Source organism: Cynocephalus volans, chromosome 6, assembly GCF_027409185.1.
Source record: "Cynocephalus volans isolate mCynVol1 chromosome 6, mCynVol1.pri, whole genome shotgun sequence".
Taxonomy (NCBI): Eukaryota; Metazoa; Chordata; class Mammalia; order Dermoptera; family Cynocephalidae; genus Cynocephalus; species Cynocephalus volans.
The window spans coordinates 125220886-125248250 of NC_084465.1; the positions used below are offsets into that span (position 1 = coordinate 125220886).

The 27365-nt window shown below is 38.2% G+C and overlaps 2 pseudogenes; both read left to right on the forward strand.

The window, feature by feature from the left end:
* The window catches only part of LOC134380524 (aldo-keto reductase family 1 member C4-like), a 234366-nt pseudogene that overhangs the window by 59919 nt on the left and 147082 nt on the right, over positions 1–27365 (forward strand).
* LOC134380090 (aldo-keto reductase family 1 member C1-like) lies at positions 10812–13936 on the forward strand (annotated as a pseudogene).

Below are 27365 nucleotides of genomic sequence, written 5' to 3' on the forward strand. Positions count from 1 at the left end.
AAAAAATGAACAAAAAAAAGTTCAGACCTCTAAGCAGTCATGGGTTGATTGGATGCCTCCACCGTTTGAATGGCTTGTTACTCTGAGGGAGGGCACAGTTCAGTGCGGTGCGATTGAGAACAGAAGGGCGGCTGCAGTATCAGTGACAGCAGGAGTCTATTCTCCATTTCCAGACACATCCAGTCCTTCCAAAGGGCTAGTGAAGAGGCATTCAAAGGCCCTTTTATTGCTCAAAGTAGCCCTCTTGCTTTGGGGCAGGCTTTTTGTTGTTGTTATTGCCACTTGAGTCTTTTATAATCTTATGTTAGGTGGCCTGGTTTTTGCCACGGAAGCAGACTCCGCTTTGGTCATTTGGAGTGGCCTGCCTTTTCTGAAAGTTTTGGTTTAATGATTACAGAACCGTGCTAAGTGAATCATTGTGCAGTATATGCATGTATTGAAACAACATACTGCACCCCATAAATATGTACTAGTAAACATTAAAATATTTTGAATAAAATAGAAAAATAATCATAAAAATAAAAGAATAAAACGTTAAAGGTTTTGTCTGACTACTCTTTTGGTGAACCTGCAAACTCATGACCCTAAGGGCCTTGCTTTGGCCCTTTTTTTGGAGAGTTTTAGAAAGTGGATCATCCATAGTGATGAGATCACGAGTGTGGGTGGTGGCCCAATCAATTTACTAACTGGACTGATTAGGTCCTTATGTAATCAGTTTTAAAATGTAAAGTTAAAAGGGCATCATTTCAATGAGTTTTGAAGAATTGCGTCTACCATACCAGAAAATTTTGTAAAGGTTTGTTCAAAATGTTCAAAATAATTGAGTACAGGTTCAACTGGTTTTTGTTTACGTTTTTGGATCTTACTTCAATCGACATTTTGGGAAAATATTTGTGCTATAGCATCATGAAGAACTCTTGCCAAGTTACAAACTCCTTCTCAATCTTCCTCAGTTTTCTATTAAAGTCCTCTAATGGTTTGTTCCCATTAGCTGTTTTCAGCCAGTCTGAGGCTCTTCCTTCTGATATCAACTTGTGTACCAGCTGATAGAGATAAGAATATTTGGAATCATAGGTTAGAATATTTAAATCATTTTTATTTCCAAATCGTGTAGGACTGTTAGTTGGGTCATGAAAATCTTTTACAGAATACTTAATCTCAGTTTTGTTCCATGGATTATACACTAAAACTGACTCTCCTCTTCCTATGACTGGTTCAATTCTGAATGGGGCAAAAATAAGATTTAAAAGGAAGGTCTGAAACTGGCTGAGTGTCCTCTGGTGGAGATGGGGCTGGAAGAGGTGGTGATTCCGCACGGGGAAGGTTGGATAAAAGCAAATAAACTGGTGCAGGGGAAGGAAAGAGGAGCAGCGAGGGGAGAGAAGAAGAGATCTCTGAGGGTTTTTTTAGTTCTGAAATGGTGACTGAGGATTTCACGTTTACCTCCAAGAAGAGTAATTAATTCCTTCTTCACTCCCTTAGAATCTTGTAGACACCATCAAAAGTAAATTTCCCATTTAATTTGTCTGGTTCTAAAACCAGCTTTTACCAATTGTGCATGCAAGTATACTAATTTAGAAATTTCAAAAGACCACCTTTAATTTAAGAAAATCTCTAGGCACGGGGGCCCATGTTCCTAGGTATTTGCAAAATGTAGCTCCATAGGTATTATCCATAAATCCAACTTGTGTTTCCAGGGACGGTTTCCCCTAAGGAAATCTCCATTTCTGAGGAGCAATTTCCCACAATGTAAAACCTCTTTCAGATATGACCAAACTGGGGCAGTGTATTGGGTCATAGTGAGCTGCTTATAAGCGTCTCTTTTCAGAGAGTCACCAGTGAGCTGTGATTCACTCTTTTACATGTCTTGGAGTCTCTGGTCACCTCTTGGTGGCAGAATGCTCAAAGTGCACATATCAAGAAGCGAGCATTCAGAACCTGTGAATACTGCTGAGTCACCCCTGAGAGCGTGAGCCTCAGTGGATTCTAAGGCTTAACATAATTTTGAGTGATGTTAAAATAGCAAATAAGGCAGAAGAGGCAATGATCTCAAAAAGGACTTCAGTAGTTTTAATTTCTCATCAAGAGGCTACACTTGAAAAATAAGTGTTCTTCACGCAAAGTCACTCCATGAAATAATTTTGAGTGTGTGGGTTTTAATTACAGTTCCAAGGGTTATGGATTTTATCTAATACAGTAATAAAAATTTCATAAATATCCCCATACAAATCTTTGTGTTTTTTCCCCCAATGTTCCTCCCAGGCCAGCAACAGTGTCCCATCCTCCCTCCACACCACACCTGTCCCTCCTGACCCTCCACCCATACAGCTCCTACCCCCATTTTCCAGACCCTTGGTCTGCACAGCCCCTCACCCCTGCTATTGATCCCCACTGTGAACCTCTGCTGGGTTCAAGTGCACACTTGTGTGCTCACACAGAACACCCTCACACCAGCGAATTGATTCTCCAAAACTGGACACCTCCTATAGACGAATACAGCTGCCAACATACGTTTAAAAAATAACCATATCGATATACATTTGCAGGGCAAGTGTCTGCTCTTCTCTGAAAACTGACTCCTCTCCCTCAGGGAAGGAGTGAAGAGGAAGCAGAAGCAGTTATTACTTGAGGCGCAGACTCAAGGACACCCTCCCTTCTCTCCTCCCCATCCTCTTACTCCAGCGTTTCTGCTTCCTGGTCTCCACCCTTCCCATGTCCCTGTTCTTCCTACAAGCTGAGGGTTCCTGAGGTATCTTGAGATCATTTTGTGTTCAGCCTGATTCTATACAATCCATGGAAAGGTTGAATCATTGCCAACCCCATTAACCCACACTGGTCAGGCAGAAGCTCCTGTGTACCAGACTATTCCTCCAGTGAAGCTTCGAAATCTGGAGAATTCACTGCTAATCATTGGAGGAAATTCTATGTAGAGACAGACAAGGTGAGTAGGGGTGTTTTGAGCCTGAGCTTACTGTGGTTCATCCTCTGTCTTCCAAGTCAGCACGTACCCCAGTTCCCTGAGGAGAAGCACACTGGTTTTTAACCTCTTTAGCTCTCCCCTCCAAGCCTCTGGGTCCCATAAAGTCAGAAGCACCTATGTTTTCTGTGATTTCTTCTCTCATGCTCCAGTCAGCCACTAGATATCTTTCCCTACCTGGACCCACACAACTTTTCAAAGTTGTAGCAGTCTTTGTTCATTCTTCAATCTGTCTGTACAACTGGGACCAGCGTCTTATGAGGAGGAGATGATCATGCCTGATAGTCGTGGTCATACAATTTGCGATGAAACTTTCCACACTGGAGACAAAGTAGAGGGTGAAGCTCCTGCCCCAATATCTCCTCAACAAATCCTCCACCTTACCCTATCTATTGTCTGATGAAGAAAAGAAGAAGAAAGTAGAAAGATCAGAGGGGTAGGTGCATAAAGTTCTGTCTAAGACAGTGGTCCTTGTGCCAGCCAGAAAGGACAATTTTTAAAAATACCCCATTTTCAAGTAATTTGGATAAGTCAGTAAACCCTTTTATTCTGATATGTAAAGTAAGTTATTAGTTGGTCTAAGTTCATAGGGTGCTTGTAAGGATTTGTTAAGACTCCTGCCAGATACCTAGTTAGCACTCAAAATGTTAGCTAGCACCATTGATGCCTTTGCTGCAATCGACACGATAATTACCCTTGGGTGCTGGATAAATGTGAAATTTCTTCTTTTTTTTCACAATCCTGAGCCATGGTCAGTTTTCCATGATTTGGGAAAAATTAGTGACTGTTATTTAAGTTATCTTTTGAAAAGAAAGGAAGATCAAAGGTTTTTTTTCCTCCTTGTTTTCTGAGGTACACAAACTTTTTGAAGGAAATAAGTTTTTAGGTACATAAAAACATACCCCTTTTTCATGGCGTTTCATACATGAGACATGAAATCTGGCATTTGCTGGAGTGTAACAACCTCCTCCCTTGAATCCAGTGGCACTTGCTGTGTTCTTGAGGCAGGTGCATGTGAGTTCTGGGTTGATCCTTGGCTGGGGGGACAAAGTGTGGTGTCTTAGAGATGACAAGCACAGCCTTGCTATGAAGCAACTTCAAAAGTTTGTGACCAAATGCCATAAGTTGCACTAACTTTCAGTACACTAAAACAACAGTCCTTGATCTATTTCTGTTGTGAATGTCAATGTTTTCTTGTCATGTTGCAAAATCTTCCAAACTCTGTCTGAGAAAAATTTCCATAGTCTGAGGAATCAGCGAAGAGTCTTCAGGTGGTAGGACCCTTTCTACCTGCAGAAGTACAACCTGCTATTCATTCATGCTACTCTTATAGGCAATGATGTTAAGTCTTTTTCATTTGTTGTTCTGTATCCTCACTTTCCTTTTTTTAAAGACTTACAAATTAGTGTATTGGATGAGAACAAACATGTTTTAATTTTGATTGGAAAAGAGGGACCATATTAATTTCTTGTTTGTTTACAAATTTAAAGTAAAATAGAGAAATATTTTTTCAACTTTAATATGCATCTGTTAAAAAAACAAAAATTAGATGTGGGTTTTATTACAGCACTATAAGAACAAAAATAATTAATTGATATCATTGTGTGATTGGCTCACATTTAAATTCCCCATTATTCTCACAATGTTCAAGGTTGTTAAAACAAAATTTAATAAATAATCAGGAGTCCACATCACTGCCACGTGGACAGATACCAGTCCTGATCCATCAGGTCAATGGTCTCCTGGTAACAGGACTCGCTGCTGGAAAAGAATTTCTTCCTTTGGTTTCTTTTGGGGGGGTTATGAATATTCATGGGGTACAGAGCAAATTGTCACCACTAGTGCCTAAGATGTGATGGCCAGATCCATACTGGCAGCATGCCCATTACCACAAATTGTGATTATACCCCCTGTCTGCCACCCAATTATCCCCCCAGTTATCCCAACCTTCCTCCCCATCCCCCTTTCCTCACTCCACTTTGTATCCCTAGGTATGTTTTCTCCCTCTGCAAGTCCAATGCACCACTGTGGTCTTTCTTCCCTTCCTTCTTTCTCTCTTAGCTCTCCCTTATGAGTGAGTATTTATCCCTCTGTGCTTTGCTTATTTCACTCAATGTAAGTTTCTCCAAGCTCATCCATGTTGTTGCAAATGGGAGAATTTCATTCTTTTTTATGGCAGAGTAGTATTCCATGGTGTATATATACCACAATTTCCTTATCCGATCATCCATTGATGGACATTTAGGTTGGTTCCATGTCTTGGCTATCGTAAACAGAGCTGCGATGAACATGGGAGTGCAGGTATCCCTTCACCATGATGATTTCCATTCCTTCAGGTATATACCCAGATTGCAAGATTGTGTGGAAGATCTATCTATCTATAGTTGTTTGAGATGCCTCCATACTGTTTTCCATAGTGGTTGTACTAATTTACAGTCCCACCAATAGTGTAGGAGTGTTCCCTTCTCTCCACATCCTCTCCAGCATTTGTTATTCCCTTGTCTTTTTGATTATATCGAGTCTAAATGGAGTGAGATGATATCTCAGTGTGGTTTTAATTTGCATTTCCCTGATGACTAGTGATGCTGAGCATTTTTTCATGCATATGTTGGCTATTTGTATGTTTTCCTTTGAAAAATGTCTGTTCATTTCCTTTGCCCATTTTTTAATTGTGTTATTTGTTTTTTTACTGTGTAATTGCTTGAGTTCCTTGTATATTATGGATATTAATCCCTTCTCGGATGCATAGTTAGCAAAAATTTTCTCCCACTCTGTACGTTGTTTCACTCTGTTGATTGTTTCCTTTGCTGTGCAGAAGCTTTTTAGTTTGATATTATCCCATTTGTTTATTTTTTCTTTTGTTGCTTGTGCTTTCGGGCTCATGTTCATAAAGTCTGTGTCCAGACCTAGTTCCTGAAGTGTTTCACCTATATTTTCCCTTAGTAATTTTACAGTTTCAAGCTTATGCTTAAGTCTTTAATACATTTTGAGTTGATTTTAGTATATGGTGAGAGGTGCATGTCTAGTTTCATTCTTCTACATAATGCATATCCAATTTTCCCAGCACCACTTATTGAAGAAGCAGTCTTTTCCTCAATATGTGTTTTTGTTCCCTTTGTCAAATATCAGATGACTGTAAGCCTGAGGGGTGATTTCAGGGTTCTCTATTCTGCTCTACTGTTCTGAGTGTCTATTTCTATGCCAGTACCATGCCATTTGGCTTACTATAGCTTTGTAGTAGTGTTATGCCTCTGGCTTTTTTTATTTTTTTTTTTTTTTGCTCAGGATTGCTTCAGCTATTTGGGGTCTTTTGTTGTTCCATATGAATGTTGAAATTGTTTTTTCCATTTCTGTGAAGAATATAATTGGCATTTTGATGGGAATTGCTTTGAATCTGTAGATTGTTTTGGGTAGTATAGACATTTTCACAATGTTAATTCTTCCAATCCAAGAGTGTGGAATGTCTTTTCATTTTTTTGTGTCTTCTATAATTTCTTTCAATAGTGGTTTGTAGTTCTCATTCTAGAGATCTTTCACCTCTGTGGTTATTGAGATCTCAAGGCAGAAACCATCTCTTTTCCTTCTGGAGCTGGGTAGATGCTCTTGGACATGATGATCAGCTGGACTGGAGTGTACCAGTGTATATAGGACAATAAATATCTTGAGAATGACAATCAGAGGGACCACCCAAAGCCTGGGTTCTATGTTTGTGAGACAGAAGGGTCACCAGCTAACATTTGCCAAGAAGGATTAAGATTGAAATAGTTCTAATAATATAAATGTCAACAAATTAATACATTTTTTTCTTTATAATCACATTAATTTGCAGATGGAAATTTATGTGGATTATACAGGAAAGAGTGCTCTAAATATGAATGCAAGAACAGTGGAGTTATTTGCTCCAGGACATGGTGAAATTACTTCCCTTGAAGACAGATTGGATGAATATCCAGAAGATAATTGGAATACATCTCAGCCAAACAAGTATATTTTTGAAGGCTTTTTTTTCTTGAAAACTTGATAATTTCTCTTACAGATTAGTGTAAACTCTTTATAAGTACAGATGTTTATCTATTGACTTAATATTTTATTCCTTTTGCTGTCTGATGCTTTGACTCATCCTGTGATTAAATTGGCCTTGAGGTCACCTCTTTCCAATCAGACCAGTTGGGAGACACCAGGGTCAGTTCAAGGCATAAATTCAAAGACTGTGAGAAAACATTGAGATTTGAGGAGAGAAGAGAAACGGTGGTAGACTAGGCAATGTGATCCAAGTATAACAAGGAGATATCTTAATTCAAAATTTCCATCAATAGAAGGGAGGAGAAAGGGTTTAATTGTAGACTGCATAAACGAAAAGCCTGAAGACATCAAGCAACATTTTTGGCAGTTGAGCAAAGGCTATTTGAGATAACATTTAGGGTCTGAGTATCTGCCAGGAAATTTCATTATATTTATTGATATCATAAATATAACTTGCAATTATTTTATACCATTCATGGGTTGTCTTCTCACTCTCTTCATAGTTTCCTTTTATGCAAAAAAGTTTTTTGTTTTGGTGAATAGTAGATTGAACTAAGTCCACTTTTTTGTTACTGTCAACTACACTTTTGGTGTCATCTCCAAAACATCATGACCAAATCCAACGTCGTTAAATTTTACCCTGTGGTTTTCTAGAAGTTTTAAGCTAGAAGCACTGTGTTTAAGTCTCAGATGTGTTCCGAGTTAATTTTTGTAAGGCAAAGTTCCACCTGACTCTTTTGCATGTGGATATATATCCAGTTTTTCACCGTTTGTTGAAAAGATTGTACATTCTCACTGGTGGTTCTTGGTACCCTCATGAAATATCTTTTGACCATATGTGTAAATATTTGTTTGGGGGATTTCTATTCTATTCCATAGGCATATATTTCTGTTTTAATGTCAGTACCATGCTGTTTTGATTACTGTAACTTTGTAGTCACTTTTATAATCTTTAAGTGTGAGATCTCCAACTTTGTTTTCTTTTTTTCTTCTTTTTCAAAATTTGTTTCTTCTTGTTTAAGATAGTTTTGACTGCTAGGGGTCCTTTGAGATTCCATATGACTTTTAGGATGGGTTTTTCTATTTCTGCAAAAAATGACATTTGAATTTTTATGAGAATTGCATTGAATCCGTAGATCACTTTGGGAAGTACTGACATCTTAATTTTGTCTTCCAATCGTGGTTACAATTATCTTTTCATTAATTGTGTCTTCTTTAATTTCTATAAGCAATATTTTGTAGTTGTAATTGTATAGATCATTTATCTCTTTGGTCAAGTTTATTTCTAAATATTACAATCTTTTTCATGCCATTGTAAATGAAATTTTTAAAAAATTTCCTCAAATTGTTCATTATGGTTTTTATTTATGCATGTTTATAGGATACAAAGTTGACTAGCATATTTGTGTACAATATGTGATGATTAAATCAATATTATTAGCATGTTCATTATTACAAATCATAACTACGTTTTGTGTCTGCTACTCAGTTACACCATATCCCCCTTCCCCCCCCCCCAATTCTAGTAACTATAGGTCTGTTCTTTCCTTCTGAAAGTTCAACATTTTATTATCGTCTCTCTTTTTTGTTTCTTAGCTCCTACTTATAAGTGAGGACATGTCGTATTTCTCTTTCTGTGCCTGGCTTATTTCACTTAACGTAATTTTCTCAAGCTCATCCATGTTGCTGCCAATGGCAGAATTCCATTCTTTTTTATGGCTCATTAGTATTCCATTGTGTATATATACCATATTTTCTTTAACCAGTCATCTGTTGATAAACATTTAGATTAGTTCCATGACTTGGCTATCTAGAGCTGTGATGAACATGGGAGTGCAAGTGTTCCTTTGACAGGATGATTTCTATTCCTTTGGGTATATACCCAAAAGTGTGATTGCTGGATCATATGGTGCTGGATCATATGGTAGTTCTGTCTGTAGTTGTTTGAGAAACCTCCATAGCGTTTTCCATAATGTCCGTGCTAATTTACAGTCTCACCAGTAGTGTAGAAGAGTTCCCTTTTCCCCACATCCTCACTAACATTTGTTCATTTTTACTGTGTAGAAATACGTATGATTTTTTAATATGGATTTTCTATTCCCCTACTGTTCTAAATTCATTTCTTAGTTCTAACAATCTCTGGCAGAATCTTTAGGGTTTTCTATCTATTAGATCATGTGTTCTGTGAAGAAAGATAATTCTCCTTCTCCATCTCAATTTGAATACATTTTATTTCCTTTTCTTGCCATATTACTGTTACGAATGCTTCTTATTTTGAATAGGAATGGTAAAAGTGATCATCCTTGTCTTGTTATTAATTGTAAGACAAAAGCTTTCAGACTTTCACCATTGAGGACGATACTAGCTTTTTGTTTTGTTTTATTTTTTATAATTGACCTTCATTAAGTTGAGGACAATTCTTTCTCTTTTTAGCTTATTAACTGTTTTTATCACAAAAGAGTGTTAATTATTGTCAAGTGCTTTTCTGCATCCGTTGAGATGTCCCCTATGTTTCTTCTATCATTCTGTTAATGAGGCATATTGCATGGACTAATATTTATATTTTAAATAATCTTTGCATTCCAGGAATGAATTCCACCTAGTGATGATTTATACTTTTTAGTATACTGCTGAATTTGGCATGCTAGAATTTTGTTAAGTATTTTTGTAGTAATAGTTATAAAGGAAATTTGTCTGTAAGTTGTATTTTCTTTCCTCTAAGAATATTTGGCCAGTGTCAGCATTGTTGTAGACAATGGACTGTTCACCAGAGTTCTTCCAAGGTTGGTTGGCCACTGTCAGGTTGGTTTTCGATATTTCTCTGAAAGAACTCAAGAGCTTTCTACTCCATCATTTCTCTTACATTACTCTATATGCTAACTTTATAATTGATTTATAATATTTCATTGTATTAATGCATAATATTTACCGAACTATTGACAAACTTACTGTAATTAAAGCTGATTCAAGATTTTTTTATGAAGAATGTTGAAAAATTACAAATTATATCAAACATTTCTCCATTTGGGGGCAGTTGCTTTATGTTAGTTTATAAAAATTATAAAACTGGGTGAAAAATATAAATACTATAAGAATATTGCCAGTGATGTCCAAAAACTGTTAATAATTAATATTCAAATAAATGCCATGCCAGAATGATCCTTTCTTTTAGCCCTCATCAGGACTACACATGCATATTACATACCAAAGAAAGAAGACATAAAATAATTATGTTTATGGGAAAAGTGAAAAATCAAATTTGTTTTCAATTTTAACTTTTGATTCTTTATTGAGGGTCATTTTTATGAGATTACTCATTAGTCGTTTTTCTAAATTGTGTGTGTGTGTGTGTGTGTGCGTGTGTGTGTGTGTGTGTGGTGTAAGAAGAGTAAGATAGTTAATTGTTCAAATGATGCATGATCAAGAGGTGACTTCATCATCTCAAAAACAAACAAGAAACATTCATAGCTAGAGTTTTTATCTAGTTTATAAAGGTCAATAGTTGTTCACTATATCTTTTTAAATAATTTCCATAATATATGTAGATTCTGAGCAGAAAATATACTACTGGAAATACTTAATGATTTCATTAAGACTATATAATAACTTGCATAAGAATTTCCTTTTATAAACAATGTAAACTGGCTCCAAACCTCTTCTAATTCTGTGGAATACAGCTTAGACTCGCTCCTCCTACATGCCTTTGCTTAATCTTTGGACAGTGGGCTATTACGTTGCCTGTCCATTGCTCATACATCCTGTGAAGGCAGAGGAAAGAAACAAGGTCTGTTTATCCAGAGCAGTGGCAGTGATGGATCCCAAACGTCAGTGTGTGAAACTGAATGATGGTCACTTCATTCCTGTACTGGGATTCGGCAGCGCTCTCCTTCAGAGGTAACAACAATGTCTTGGGTTTGACGGATCATAAGAAAATAAACCTAGGACAAGTGGAAGTTGAACTGGATTGTCAGGTTCTTGTTACAGAGTGATTTTGGGGGGCTTGCTTTGTTCTCAGTTTCACCAGGCTAGAGCTGTCCCATGTAGAAAGAGGAAAGGTAGTCAGATATTGCTCTAATCATGTGGACACCTACTGGTTCTTCCAGGCTCTGGTTCTTCCTCCAGTTTCAGTCCATTTCCCAACTTGGCAGAAGAGTTGAAACTCAGCAGTCAGGGACACTGCTTGTCAGGTCCCTTGCTGGAGATTGATTATGTTGGGAATGATTTCTCTACTTATATCTATAACTCAAAGAAATTTTCCCTCCTTCCAAGTAGACGTGATCCAGAGGAACATTTGTAGTAAAAGTTACTGGAGTTGGGGTGCATGATGAATAATGCAGGAGTATTTCTGCTCTCCTGTGGAACATCCTGCCAAGCACCACACAGCAAATACTGTACCTAGACTCTAGAATTTCCCAGGACTACTCTCCCCTCTGGAAAATTTACTTGAAAGGAAATTATAACATCAATTTTAGGGTAAACTACAACCTAACATTGGCAAGTCTAAATTCTTAGTCCATGTTAATACAATCGACAGGAATTCTTACTTAGTAGTGTGAAGTGGTATGAAAGGGAGGGAAGGAAGGATTGGAGACACCACTGAAACTTCACACTTGCTAAATCTCCAAGTGCTCATACACTTAAGAAAAGAATAGTGTAGGAATCAGGAGAGAAAACTGAGGACCCAGTGGCTACATCTTTGTAATTTCATCTATAAAGAGAAGGCCTTTGAAATTCTTAAAAAGAAACGGAAAACAATTTGATTCCTTTAGCTTTTTGTCCTTCAACAAATGCACTTTCCAATCTTTATCCAAATTTTGTAGACAAGTCAATAATTTTAAATTTTACTCAAACTATATTCTCTAAAAGAAACGGACTTGATTTTCATGGTTGACACCTACCTTTCTAAACCCTAACAAACTGCAGTTAATTTCTTATGTATAAATCTATATCCTTAAAATATGCATCTTTAGTCCTAGTATTTAGTTGGACACAGAAATAATGGCTGTTTAGAAAATACTTAATACACTGCTCTCCTTAGAAGTGCTTATTTTCACACTAGACCTGAAAGGCATATAGTAACTTGGATATCTCACCATTTCCTAACTGACGATGACCGTGACTGCACCTTAACTAGTAGTACAAATATTAGGGGTTTTGTATACCTGCTTTCCTTTGGGAAACTGGAGTTGTGTTGTGTACTATGCAGAGTGTGTTTGTGCAACCACCCTGTGGTGAAAGGCATAGGAATTGAATCTCGAAAGATCTCCTATTTTAGACAATATTTCCAATGCATTCTCAAAATACAGTGCTGAAGGAATTAAATGTCTTCTGTGTGGATTCACTGAGAAATGAATCATTGAATTTTGCACCAGATTTCTTCTATATGTCATCCCATGCCCATTTATCCTGTACTACCTTTACTTTTTATGCTCACTAATTAAATAACAGCCATGACTATAATATTAGGTTGAGTCCTGTGAGTTTGTCCAGCAAATCTCTGAACCAGGAGGTGTTCTTGGGGACCTCCAATACCAGTGCTCAACCAGTGATTGCTCAGGACTGAAGGTGTCACTGGTATGCCCAACTTTCATTACTATCTGGAAACGGCACAGGCAAACTGGGATGGGTTGGTTACCTGACATGCAGAACTAACCCAAGACATAAGGAAAAGTTCATGCTTGTGAAGGTCACTGCTTGTGCCTGTACTATCTCTCAATCACATGGATCTCCAAATACTACCATTTTTGCATCCTCTAAGTTCTTAAGAGTGAAGCTGAGGAAGCCACCAAATTAGCAATAGAAGCCGGGTTTCGCCATATTGATTTGCTTATTTATATAATAATGAAGAAGAGATTGGACTGGCCATCCGAAGCTAGTTTGCAGAGGGCATTGTGAAGAAAGAAGACATACTCTACACTTCAAAGGTATCGTGTATGTGATGTTCTTCGTGTATGTGGTGTGCACATTTATTTCATAGGATTATATGAAGATGACAATTACAGGATTCGATCAGTGGCTGTTTGGTGAATTATTGTTTATTGATACAATTTGTATTCACACAAATTCATGTATTAAAATTAGAGTCAAAAACGAGAACGATGATGGATTTCTCATCATTGTGATGCTTAAATTTATGTCTTTAACATGAATTCAGTTTACTTTTCTGAGTCTCAGTTCAATGTGCTATAATTCACCATGGACTATAGGAACAGATATAACTCTGATCAGAATATGACTTTTCTTATCTCCTGGGTGACTTTCTAAAATTTCTTATCTTTATGAATTTCACTTCTCACGTGGTTAATAAGAGAGAATAAATATAAATCAGCTCTTTGGGTATTAAATTAGATGCAGCTAAAATGTCTTGGATTGTGCCCAGCACATGTTAACATGTTCTAAACAATTTTCTCTTCAGTTATTAAACAAAAGGGATGTTTATTCTTCCCCATGCAGTTGAATGGAGGAGAGAATGAAACTAAATTTTTGAATGACTTTTTAAAGTCAATAAAATATCATTTAGATTGTGAGAATTCTTATTATTTCATGAAAATTTTTTTACTAGAATAACTTTCTTCCAACAACCTATTCAGACATGTGATAGAGTTTTTACGAGGAGGTCAGAACATGGTGGTGGGCGGGGGAGAGGAAAGGAAGTATTAAAGCATGTGATCCTCAGTTTGCAACTAGTAGAAAAAAGTTTCAGTCTCAGGTGTCACAACCCAACAAAACTGGCTAAGGTATTAACCCAACACAACTTACATTCTTTAACCTCTGCAGCTCTTGTGCACTTTTCATTGGCCAGAGTTCGTCCAACCAGCCTTGGAAAGGTCACTGAAAAAACTTCTACTGGACTATGTTGGCCTCTACCTTATTCATTTCCCAGTGTCTATGAAGGCATGCAATTGTACGATCAAACCTATTTCACTTGTGCTGTGAATTGTTTAAGATATTTCTAAAGAGGATTCAGGATTATTACACTGGAGGGAAGCCCTAAATAATAATTCCTGATTCCCTATTTATTGAGCACTTTTGGGCTTTCAAATTACATATTCTGTACCTCTAAGAGACAAAGTTCAACCTCAAAGTCTCAGTTTCAAAAACTTGAGGAAATAACACTAGCCTTGTTGAAGGCAAAAACCTGATTACGGCCCCTGAGGTTCTTAGGGACATTCACACAGAGTCTCCAGTGGCTCTGCTGAGCGATGAAACTGCCTCCCACAGGGAACACAAAGGGTGTCCATCATCTCTCACATTTCAGTCTCAAAGCAAATTTGGTGGTGCTCACTCTGGGTAGGTCAAACCTAGCAACCTTCATAGGGACTTGGGAAATATTGCTTCTACTGTTTGTTATCTGCATGATGGAGTTTTGTACACGGCATTTGTTCTAATAACTGTGTTATGTATACTCAAGTTAGTTTATGCTAAAGAGCTTATTGAATGAGGTAGGTGGTAAGACAAAACCATGTCTGCATTTAAATATTTATTGTGTTTTTTGTTAGGATAATCATTATCACAAATCATAATTATTCTTTATGCCCCTTATTTGACCAATCCTTTCCCAATTCCCCTCCACCCCCCCCATCTCTAGAATCCTTAGGTATGTTCTCTCCTTCTGAAAGTTCAGCGTATTATTATGGTCTTTTTTCCCTTTCTTTCTTTTTCTTTCCTTCCTTCCTTCCTTCCTTCCTTCCTTCCTTCCTTCCTTCCTTCCTTCCTTCCTTCCTTCCTTCCTTCCTTCCCTCCCTCCTTCCTTCCTTCCTTCCTTTCTTCTTCCCTTCTTTCTTAGCATCCAGTTATGAGTAAGGACACTCAGTATTTCGCTTTCTGTGTCTGACTTATTTCACTTAACATAATTTTCTCCAGGCTCATCCATGTTGCTGCAAATGGCAGAATTTCATTCTTTTTTATGGCAGAGTAATATTGCATTGTACATGTATACCACATTTTCCTTATCCATTCATCTGTCAATGGACATTTATGTTGGTTCTGTATTTTGGCTATTGTAAATAGAGCTGCAATGAACATGTGAGCTCGGGTATTCTTTTGACATAATGACTTCCATTGCTTTGGGTATATACCTAGTAGTGGGGTAGCTGGATCATATGGTATTTTTATCTGTAGTTAGGGAAAACTCCATAATGTTTTCCATATGGCTTTACTAATATACAATCCCACTAACAGTGTAGAATAAGATCCCCTTTCCCCACATCCTCACCAGCATTTGTTATTCTTGGTCTTTTTAATAATGGCCAGTCTAGCTGGCATGAGATGATACCTCAATGTGGTTTTAATTTGCATTTCCCTGATGATTAGTGACATTGAGCATTTTTTCATCTATGTTGGCCATTTGTATTTCTTCCTTTGAAAAATGTCTATTTGGCTCCTTTTCCCATTGTTTAATTAGATTATTTGATTTTTTACCATGAAATTGTTTGAGTTCCTTATACATTCTGAATATTAATTCTTTGTTGGATGGATAGTTTACAAATATTTTCTCCCATTCCATACATTGTCTTTCCACTTTGTTGATTGTTTCCTATGTTGTGTAGAAGGTTTTTAGTTTGATATAATCCAATTTGTTTATTTTTTATTTGTTGCTTGTGCTTTTGGAGTCTTATTCTTAAAGTCTTTGCCCAGTCCTACTTCCTAAAGTGTTTCCCCTATGTTTTATTTTAGTAATTTTATGGTTTCAGGTCTTATATTTAAGTCTTTAATCCATTATGAGTTGATTTAGGTATATGGTGAGAGGTACAGGGCCAGTTTCATTCTTCTGCATACAGATGTCCACTTTTCCCAGCACCATTTGTTGAAGAGGCAGTCTTTTCCCCAATGTATGTTCTTGTCGTCTTCATCAAAGATCAGTTGTCTGTAAGTATGTGCGTTGACTCATGTGTTTCCTATTCTGTTCCATTGGTCTGAGTGTCTATTTCTATGCCAGTACCATGCTGTTTTGTTTACTATGGCTTTGTAGTATAATTTGAAGTCAGGTAGTGTAATGCCATTGGCTTTATTTTTTTGCTCAGGTTTGCTTTGGTTATTCAGGGTCTTTTGTTGCTCAATATGAATGTTAGGATTGGTTTTTTTCTATTTCAGTGAACAATGTCGTTGATACTTTGATGGTGATTGCATTGAATCTGTATATTGCTTTGGGTAGTATGGACATTTTCATGATTTTAATTCTTCGAACCCAAGAGCATGGTAAGTTTTTCCACATTTTTGTGTCCTCTCTAATTTGTTTCAATAATCTTTTGTAGTGCTTATTATAGAAATCTTTCACCTCCCTGGTTAAATTGATACCTAGGGTTTTTGTTGGTTGGTTGGTTGGTTTTTTGTGACTATTGTAAATGGGCTTCCTTTCTTGATTCCTTTTTCCACTAGTTTGTTATTGGAGTGTAAAAATGCTGCTGATTTTGGGGGTATTGATTTTGTATCCTGCAACATTACTGAAATTGTTAATCAGCTCTAAAAGTCTTTTGACAGAGTCTTTAGCATTTTCTATATATAGTGTCACCTGCAAACAGGGAGTTTGACTTCATCCTTTCCAATCTGTATGCCTTTTACTTCTTTCTCTTGCCTAATTGCTTTAGCTAGTACTTCCAATATTATGTTAAATAGGAGTGGTGAGAGTGGGAATCCTTGTCTTAATCCTGTTCTTAAGGGAAAAGTTTTCAGCTTTTCCACATTCAGGATGATATTGGCAATTGTTTTGTCATGTATGGCTTTTATTGTGTTGAGATAATCTCCTTCTATACTTAATTTGCTGAGAATTTTTATGATGAAGAGATATTGAATTTTGTCAAATGCTTTTCCTGCATCTATTGAGATAATCATACAGTTTTTGTTCTTTATTTTGTTGATGTAGTGTGTCACATTAATTGACTTGTGTATATTGAACCATCTTTGCATTCCTGGTATTAATCCCACTTGATCATGGTGTACAATTTTTTTGATGTGTTCCTGTATTCTGATTGCTAATATTTTGTTGAGGATTTTTGCATCTATGTTCATCAATGATATTGGCCTATAATTTTCTTTTTTGGTTGTATCTTTCTCTGATTTTGGTATCAGCGTGTTGCTTGTCTCATAGAAAGAGTTTTGGAGAATAGCTTCTGTTTCAATTTTTTGGAATATTTTGAAGAGAATTGGTATTAATTCCTCTTTATATGTTCGATAGAATTCAGCAACAAAGCCATCTGTACCTGGGCTTTTCCTTGTTGGAAGACTGCTGATTACTGCTTCAGTCTCATTGCTTTTCATTGGTCTGTTCAGGATTTCTATTTCTATTACTTCTTGTAGAAGAATTCCTGAAACTGCATTTAAATATTTAAAGTCATCTTCTGAAATGTTTCTTTTCCTCCATCCCACATGTCTGAATTTCACCAGATTTGCTTCATTTTTGTCCTAGCCTTTTCCATTAGTGACAAATATGGCTTCATGGAAGTTCAAAGCTCCTGGTCATTAGCACTTAAGAGCTTCTCTGGGTCTCACATCATAGAAATTAATCTTGAAACAAGTCTTAATTGACCATGTTTGTATCATGTGCTCATTCTTGCACTATTACGTGTTCAGAAGGAGAAGGATATCTGATTATCCCACCTGGATAAAGACTGTAACTGTTATTTGGAAATAAAGCCATGTAACTTCCTGTCTTTCTCAGAATAAGACAGGCATTTCCAAAGAGGAATGTATAGGGTGCAAGTAATGGTAAATTGAGCCACAATGAGTCCCCATAGGACCTAAGAAAATGGTATTTATTAAAACATATAAAAAATATGAGATTAGGGAAAGCCTGTCTCCTAAAGACATTGCTTTGGACTATACATGCAAATCATTCTACATGCATCGGTAACTGGAATGTTATACCACCTATCTCATGGAAGTTAATGCCTCAGCCTTAGATGGACCTCAGAACACAACAGAGGGTGGAGATATGTATTGTGACATCTCACAAATTGCTTCTTTTTCAGCCAGGAGAGGAGTTGTATACAAGAGATGAACATGGAAAATTGATATTTGATACAGTGGAATTCTATGTCACATGGGAGGTGAGTACTTGGAGGAAATAGCACAGAGAAGGAAGCCAAGAGAAGAGGGACATTGTTCCCACCTGCCACCTGGGAGAATGGCATGTGCACCTTAGATCTAGAAATTAATGACCTTTACAAGGACAGTTTTGCTAGTGTGGTGGGCAAGAACTCATTACTAGAATGTAATAGAGAGAAATGCCTAAGATGATTGGGGAAAATTAGGACAGCCTGCTCTAACTCAATGTGCAATAATTGCTCTGGCTGCCAAAGGAGATCACAGAAATCCTTCTTCTTGCTGTCACTACCTTTTCCCCCTATATTCTCTACAAGTTTTTTTCTTCTTAAAAATGAATGCCAGAAGGCTTCGTTGTCATTTCTTGTCAGATTCTCCTTTTAACAGTTCTATCTTGCCTTTCTCTTGATCTGCAGATAAGTGCCCAAATAATTCCCCACAGCCCCTTCCTCCCCAGGCCATGGAGAAGTGTAAGGATGCAGGATTGGCCAAGTCCATCGGGGTGTCCAACTTTAACCTCAGGCAGCTGGAGATGATCCTCAACAAGCCAGGGCTCAGGTACAAGCCCGTCTGCAACCAGGTGAGCGCCTCAGCCTCCTCTCATTCCTGTTCTTCATGCCCTTCTTCCTGTACTGCTGCCAGGTGTCCACTGTCCTTCCCTTCTGTTCCTCTTACCTTTGAGCAACAGGAGATTCTACAGAGCAGAGCCTCTGTCTAGAAGGACAGGGAGCACCCTTTTCTGGATCTCTTCTAGATACAGTCTTAGTAAAAAGGTTGTGAGATGTTAGTGCTGAATCTGGTGTTAGAATTTGGGGAGGTAAAGGAGACCAGGGAGGGCTGAAATTGTTTTTCAGTTCTCAGGGAGAAGATGGAAGTTCTGTGAGGTTTGAAGGACGACCAGGGTCTGGACGGGTGAAAGTGACTTGAGAACTGTGTATAGCCAGGAAGGCCGTGAAAACATGGAATGGGCAGTTCATAGGAATTAGTGAAAATAAGAGAAGACAGGAGGTAAAGGTTCATATGGGTTTTCAATGCCTGAACCCTCAGTCTTTGTACCTCTGCTTTCAGGGTTCTTTAGCAGAATCATAAATATAGGAAAATATAACTGGTGTCTATGAAAGTCATTCATGTTTGAGGGATGAATTTTATTTTTAAACCTGTCTATTGTGGATGAAATCAACACAGAGGAACTTTATCAGAACATAAAGCTGCCCTTCTGACTGACCATCTCTCAGTCTGCCTCTTTCCCTGCTTTCTTACATTAAATCAACTATATAAACACATCCATTCTTTGCCTGGCTCTGTCTTCTATGTACCCTTTAACAACTTGGAATGAAGGAATAAGGGTCCTTGGTTAGAAAATATAGCTTATAAAATTTATGCATTTGATATAATAAAATAACAACATGATTTTCAAATATAAATTTTGTAAATGTGGTTTTAATATGTTTCACCCCAATATTTCATTTTGATCTTTTTCAAAAATTCAGAAAATTTGAAAAAATGATATAGAACACCCCTATTTTCCCACCTATATCTAAAATTTTTGAGATTTGGCCATGTTGCAACATAGGTATATACACAAGTATGAGGGAATATCCATAAGTATATGTGTATATTCTGTTAAACTTCTACAAAGTAAATGGTACACATGAACGTTAACCCCTATAGACCTCAGAAAGAAAATCATAGGAATGAAGAAATTCTCCCACACAGTTATATTTATGTTATTGGAGCTCTTGAAGTTATCAATAATTCCCTCATATCATTTAATATCGTCTAGGCTCAAGTATCCCATTGTTTTTCCCTAATATATTTTGTAGTTCTTTTTTAACTGGGATACAATTTTGGTTCATATGTTGATTTTTATCACATTTCTAAAGTTCTTCTTTTTTTTTTTTTTTTTTTTTGTGGTTCTGAAGGCTTTATTTTTATTTATTTTTTTTTATTTTTTTTTTTACTTTTATTTTGTCGATATACATTGTAGCTGATTAATGCTCCCCATCACCAAAACCTCCCTCCCTTCTCCCTCCCCCCCTCCCCCCCAACCATGTCCTTTCTGTTTGTTTGTTGTATCAACTTCAAATAATTGTGGTTGTTATATCTTCTTCCCCCCCCCCCCCGGTTTGTGTGTGTATGTGTGTATGTGTGTGTGTGAATTTATATATTAATTTTTAGCTCCCACCAATAAGTGAGAACATGTGGTATTTCTCTTTCGGTGCCTGACTTGTTTCACTTAATATAATTCTCTCGAGGTCCATCCATGTTGTTGCAAATGGCAGTATTTCATTCGTTTTTATAGCTGAGTAGTATTCCATTGTGTAGATGTACCACATTTTCCGTATCCACTCATCTGATGATGGGCATTTGGGCTGGTTCCAACTCTTGGCTATTGTAAAGAGTGCTGCGATGAACATTGGGGAACAGGTATACCTTCGACTTGATGATTTCCATTCCTCTGGGTATATTCCCAACACTGGGATGGCTGGGTCGTATGGTAGATCTATTTGCAATTGTTTAAGGAACCTCCATACCATTTTCCATAGAGGCTGCACCATTTTGCAGTCCCACCAACAATGTATGAGAGTTCCTTTTTCTCCACAGCCTCGCCAGCATTTATTGTTCATAGTCTTTTGGATTTTAGCCATCCTAACTGGGGTTAGATGGTATCTCAATGTGGTTTTGATTTGCATTTCCCGGATGCTGAGTGATGTTGAGCATTTTTTCATATGTCTGTTGGCCATTTGGATATCTTCCTTAGAGAAATGCCTACTTAGCTCTTTTGCCCATTTTTTAATTGGGTTGCTTGTTTTCTTCTTGTAAAGTTGTTTGAGTTCCTTATATATTCTGGATATTAATCCTTTGTCAGATGTATATTTTGCAAATATTTTCTCCCACTCTGTTGGTTGTCTTTTAACTCTTTTAATTGTTTCTTTTGCTGTGCAGAAGCTTTTTAGTTTGATATAATCCCATTTGTTTATTTTTCCTTTGGTTGCCCGTGCTTTTGGGGTCGTATTCATGAAGTCTGTGCCCAGTCCTATTTCCTGAAGTGTTTCCCCTATGTTTTCTTTAAGAAGTTTTATTGTCTCAGGGTGTATATTTAAATCCTTAATCCATTTTGAGTTGATTTTAGTATACGGTGAGAGGTATGGATCTAGTTTCATTCTCCTGCATATGGATATCCAGTTATCCCAGCACCACTTGCTGAAGAGGCAGTCCCTTCCCCAGTGAATAGGCTTGGTGCCTTTGTCAAAGATCAGATGGCACTAAGTGTGTGGGTTGATTTCTGGATTCTCTATTCTATTCCATTGGTCAGTGTGTCTGTATTTATGCCAGTACCATACTGTTTTGGTTATTATAGCTTTGTAGTATAGCTTAAAGTCAGGTAGTGTTATGCCTCCAGCTTTATTTTTTTTGCTGAGCATTGCTTTGGCTATTCGTGGTCTTTTATTGTTCCATATAAATGTCTGAATAGATTTTTCCATTTCTGAGAAAAATGTCTTTGGAATTTTGATGGGGATTGCATTGAATTTGTATATCACTTTGGGTAGTATGGACATTTTCACTATGTTGATTCTTCCAATCCAAGAGCATGGAATATCTTTCCATCTTCTTGTATCCTCTCTAATTTCTCTCAGCAGTGGTTTGTAGTTCTCATTATAGAGATTTTTCACATCCTTGGTTAACTCAATTCCTAAGTATTTTATTTTTTTGGTGGCTATTGTAAATGGGCAGGCTTTCTTGATTTCTCCTTCTGCATGTTCACTATTGGAGAAAAGAAATGCTACTGATTTTTGTGCGTTGATTTTGTATCCTGCTACTGTGCTGAAATCATTTATCAATTCCAACAGTTTTTTTGTAGAGGTTTTAGGCTGTTCGATATATAGGATCATGTCATCTGCAAAGAGGGACAGTTTGACTTCATCTTTTCCAATCTGGATGCCCTTTATTTCCTTCTCTTCTCTGATTGCTCTGGCTAGTACTTCCAATACTATGTTGAATAGGAGTGGTGAGAGTGGGCATCCTTGTCTAGTGCCTGTTCTTAAAGGAAAAGCTTTCAGCTTTTCCCCATTCAGGATGATATTGGCAGTGGGTTTGGCATATATGGCTTTAATTATGTTGAGATACTTTCCCTCTATACCTAACTTATAGAGGGTCTTTGTCATGAATGAGTGCTGAACTTTATCAAATGCTTTTTCAGCATCTATAGAGATGATCATATGGTCCTTGTGTTTGAGTTTATTAATATGGTGTATCACATTTATTGATTTGCGTATGTTGAACCAACCTTGCATCCCTGGGATGAATCCCACTTGATCGTGATGAATAATTTTTCGTATGTGTTGCTGTATTCTGTTTGCTAGTATTTTAGTGAGGATTTTTGCATCTATATTCATCAAGGATATCGGCCTGTAGTTTTCTTTTTTGGTTATATCTTTACCTGGTTTTGGTATCAGGATGATGTTTGCTTCATAGAATGAGTTTGGGAGATTTGCGTCCGTTTCAATCTTTTGGAATAGTTTGTAAAGAATCGGTGTCAATTCCTCTTTGAATGTTTGGTAAAATTCTGCTGTGAATCCATCTGGTCCTGGGCTTTTCTTTGTTGGGAGCCTTCTGATAACAGCTTCAATCTCCTTTATTGTTATTGGTCTGTTCAAATTTTCTACGTCTTCACGGTTCAGTTTTGGGAGCTTGTGTGTGTCCAGAAATTTATCCATTTCCTCCAGATTTTCAAATTTGTTGGCGTATAGTTGTTTATAGTAGTCTCGAATGATTCCTTGTATTTCAGATGAATCAGTTGTAATATTGCCTTTTTCATTTCTAATTTTTGTTATTTGAGTCTTCTCTCTTCTTTTTTTTGTTAGCCATTGTAATGGTTTGTCAATTTTATTTATCTTTTCAAAAAACCAACTTTTTGATTCGTTGATCTTTTGAATTGTTTTTTGGTTTTCAATTTCATTCAGTTCTGCTCTGATCTTAATGATTTCTTTCCGTCTGCTAACTTTAGGATTGGATTGTTCTTGTTTTTCTAGTTCTTTAAGGTGAAGTGTTAGGTTGTTCACTTGCCATCTTTCCATTCTTCTGAAGTGAGCATTTAATGCAATAAATTTTCCCCTCAATACTGCTTTTGCAGTATCCCACAGGTTTTGGTATGATGTATCATTGTTTTCATTAGTTTCAATAAACTTTTTGATTTCCTGCTTGATTTCTTCTTGGACCCATATGTCATTAAGTAGAATGCTGTTTAATTTCCATGTGTTTGTATAGTTTCCAGAGTTTTGTTTGTTATTAATTTCTAGTTTTAATCCATTGTGGTCTGAGAAGATACATGGGATAATTCCAATTTTTTTGAATTTATTGAGACTTGAATTGTGACCTAATATGTGATCTATCTTGGAGAATGATCCATGTGCTGATGAGAAGAATGAATATTCTGAGGTTGTTGGGTGGAATGTTCTGTAGATATCTGCCAATTCCAATTGGTCTAGAGTCTTGTTTAGATCTTGTGTTTCTCTACTGATTCTTTGCCTAGATGATCTGTCTAATATTGACAGTGGAGTGTTCAGGTCCCCTGCTATTATGGTATTAGTGTCTATTTCCTTCTTTAGGTCTAATAGAGTTTGTTTTATAAATCTGGCTGCTCCAACATTGGGTGTGTACATATTTATGATTGTTATGTCTTCTTGATGGATCAGTCCTTTTATCATTAAGTAGTGTCCCTCATTGTCTCTTTTTATGGTTTTTAGTTTAAAGTCTATTTTGTCAGATATAAGAATAGCCACTCCAGCTCGTTTTTCTTTTCTGTTTGCATGGTAAATCTTTTTCCATCCTTTCACTCTTAGTCTGTGTGAATCTTTATGGGTGAGGTGGGTCTCTTGTAGGCAGCATATAGTTGGGTCCTGCTTTTTGATCCAGTCAGCCAGTCTGTGTCTTTTAATTGGGGAATTTAAGCCTTTAACATTAAGAGTTGTTATTGAAAGGTGTTGATTTATTCTTAGCATTTTATTGGTTGTTTGGTTGTCTTAGGTGTCTTTTGTTCCTTGCTTTCTGATTTACTGTTTGGTTTCTTTGTTTGTTGGTTCCTTAGGTTGTAGATAGTGTTTTTGTTAGCTTGTTTTCTCTTCATGAATGCCATTTTTATTGTACTAGCGGGTTTAGATTTTTCTTAGGTTTTTATGGCAGTGGTAGTTATTTTTCAGGAACCAAACCCAGTACTCCCTTGAGGATTTCTTGTAAGGGTGGTCTTGTGGTAGTGAACTCCCGCAGTTTTTGTTTGTCTGAGAAATATACTATTTGCCCCTCATTTCGGAAGGATAGCCTTGCAGGGTAGAGTATTCTCGGCTGGCAATCTTTGTCTTTTAGTATTTTGAAAATATCATCCCATTCCTTTCTAGCTTTTAGGGTTTGTGATGAAAAGTCTGATGTTAACCTGATTGGGGCTCCCTTATAGGTGATTTGACGCTTCTCTCTTGCAGCTTTTAAGATTCTCTCTTTGTCTCTGAGTTTTGCCAATTTGACTATGGCATGTCTTGGAGAAGGCCTTTTTGGGTTGAATACATTTGGAGATCGTTGAGCTTCCTGGATCTGAAGATCTGTGATTTTTCCTATACCTGGGAAGTTTTCTGCCACTATTTTGTTGAATATGTTTTCAATGGAATCTCCATTTTCCTCCCCTTCTGGAATACCCATGACTCGGATATTTGAGCACTTGAGGTTGTCTGATATCTCTCTCAGATTTTCTTCCATGTCCTTGATTCTTTTTTCTTTCTTTTTGTCTGCTTGTGTTATTTCAAACAGCCCATCTTCAAGTTCAGAGGTTCTCTCTTCAACTTCGACAAGCCTGCTGGTTAAACTCTCCGTTGTGTTTTTTATTTCGCTGAATAACTTCTTCAGTTCAGCAAGTTCTGCTACATTTTTTTTCAGGACATTGATTTCCTTGTATATTTCCTCTTTCAGATCCTGTATACTTTTCCTCATTTCATCATGATGTCTAGCTGAGTTTTCTTGTATCTCATTCAGTTTCCTTAGAATTATCACTCGAAATTCCTTGTCAGTTATTTCAAGGGCTTCTTGTTCTATAGGATCTAGAGTATGAGATTTATTAACTTTTGGTGGTGTACTTTCTTGATTTTTTGTATTTCTGGTGTCTTTTTTTTGGTGTTTATTCATTGTGGCAGGGGGTTTCACAGTCCACCGGTTTAAGACTAATGACTAACTAGGATGTTGCTGTGGTTGCCAATTTGGTATGGCTCCCGCCGTGACTGCTCAGTTGGCCTCTAGTGTCTTGTGTGTGTGGTTGCCTCGGGTCTTGGGCTTCTCCGGGGATCCACCTTTCTGGTCAGCTTGTACTCTGCTGGGCTGGTGGATCACGTACCACAGGGTGTGTGATCTCTGTTGAGCTTTCACTTTCTGTACAGGACTTCTCCCCGTTCTGTGTGCTCTGGCCCAGGCTGTTAGATCGTGCAGTGGCGACCCCACCGGGTGTGTGGTTTCTGTCGAGTCTCCGCCTCCCTGGCCGCACGTCTCCCCCCTCTGTGCACACTGTGCTGGGTTGGGGCGTGTCTTCTGCACCCCTCGTCTATCAGCTGGGCCTTCAAGACCCTGCTCAGCACCGCCTCACCCAGGAAGTCTACCAGGTTTCTGCTAGGCACAGACGACCGGTCTCTCTGGGTGCCTTTGTAGCACTGTGTAGATCTTTCTCGGGTCTTGTTCACCTTTGTATCCCCCCGGTATAAACCGAGTCTAGTGCCCGCCTGCAGCCTGCTCTCCGGCAGGTTCAAGCGGACCTGGGAACTCTCCTACCACACTATTCCCAACCAGAAATTCGTTAGGCTTTTTTCCAAACTGGTGGTCGCAGAGATGGTATCTGCCTCCCAGTAACAGGAAGTTTACCGGGGCCGGAGTCCAGGGTGTGGTGGAGTGACAGTTGGCCCGCCCGTACTTCCTAGCCCTCCCAAAACTGGTCAGGACGCCCCACACCCCCAGCCCTGCCAGAGAACCGTGGAGGGAGTGGGAGAGGATGCCGGCCCGCAGGGTCCGGAAAGCCCCGCGCCAGGCCAAGCAAATGGGCTCAGTGATGGCCGAGCAGGGCGGAGCTGCCCGCACCTGGGAAAATGGAGGCAGCACCGGGGCAGTGAGTGGCCTGGTGGTGCAGGCGGGGAGCCGCGCGGGCATCCACCCCCCGAACAGAGCTGTGCCAGGGATCACTCACAGTGCTGTGCCAGGTCGGGCGCTCGCTCTGTCTCTGGTTTCTTGCCTTCCGTGTTCTCGGCGCTGCTGCCTCGGGCTTTTCAGTCGCGGCGCCGCTCGGGCGCTCCCAGGAGTCTTCTTTTAATGCCGGCCTGAAACCTCGAATCCTGGATAGGGCAGCTGGCCGCCTTCAGTGCGGCCCCAGCCTCCGGGATCCTGGCTGCATCCACAGCAGCCCTGGCGCCGTGTTCCCTGTTTCTTTTTTTTTTTTTTTTTTTTTTTTTTTTTTTAAATTTTATTTTGTCGATATACATTGTAGCTGATTATTGCTCCCCATCACCAAAACCTCCCTCCCTTCTCCCTCCCCCCCTCCCCCCCAACAATGTCCTTTCTGTTTGCTTGTTGTATCAACTTCAAATAATTGTGGTTGTTATATCTTCTTCCCCCCCCCCCCGGTTTGTGTGTGTGTGTGTGTATGTGTGTGTGTGAATTTATATATTAATTTTTAGCTCCCTCCAATAAGTGAGAACATGTGGTATTTCTCTTTCTGTGCCTGACTTGTTTCACTTAATATAATTCTCTCAAGGTCCATCCATGTTGTTGCAAATGGCAGTATTTCATTCGTTTTTATAGCTGAGTAGTATTCCATTGTGTAGATGTACCACATTTTCCGTATCCACTCATCTGATGATGGGCATTTGGGCTGGTTCCAACTCTTGGCTATTGTAAAGAGTGCTGCGATGAACATTGGGGAACAGGTATACCTTCGACTTGATGATTTCCATTCCTCTGGGTATATTCCCAACACTGGGATGGCTGGGTCGTATGGTAGATCTATTTGCAATTGTTTAAGGAACCTCCATACCATTTTCCACAGAGGCTGCACCATTTTGCAGTCCCACCAACAATGTATGAGAGTTCCTTTTTCTCCACAGCCTCGCCAGCATTTATCGTTAATAGTCTTTTGGATTTTAGCCATCCTAACTGGGGTTAGATGGTATCTCAATGTGGTTTTGATTTGCATTTCCCGGATGCTGAGTGATGTTGAGCATTTTTTCATATGTCTGTTGGCCATTTGGATATCTTCCTTAGAGAAATGCCTACTTAGCTCTTTTGCCCATTTTTTAATTGGGTT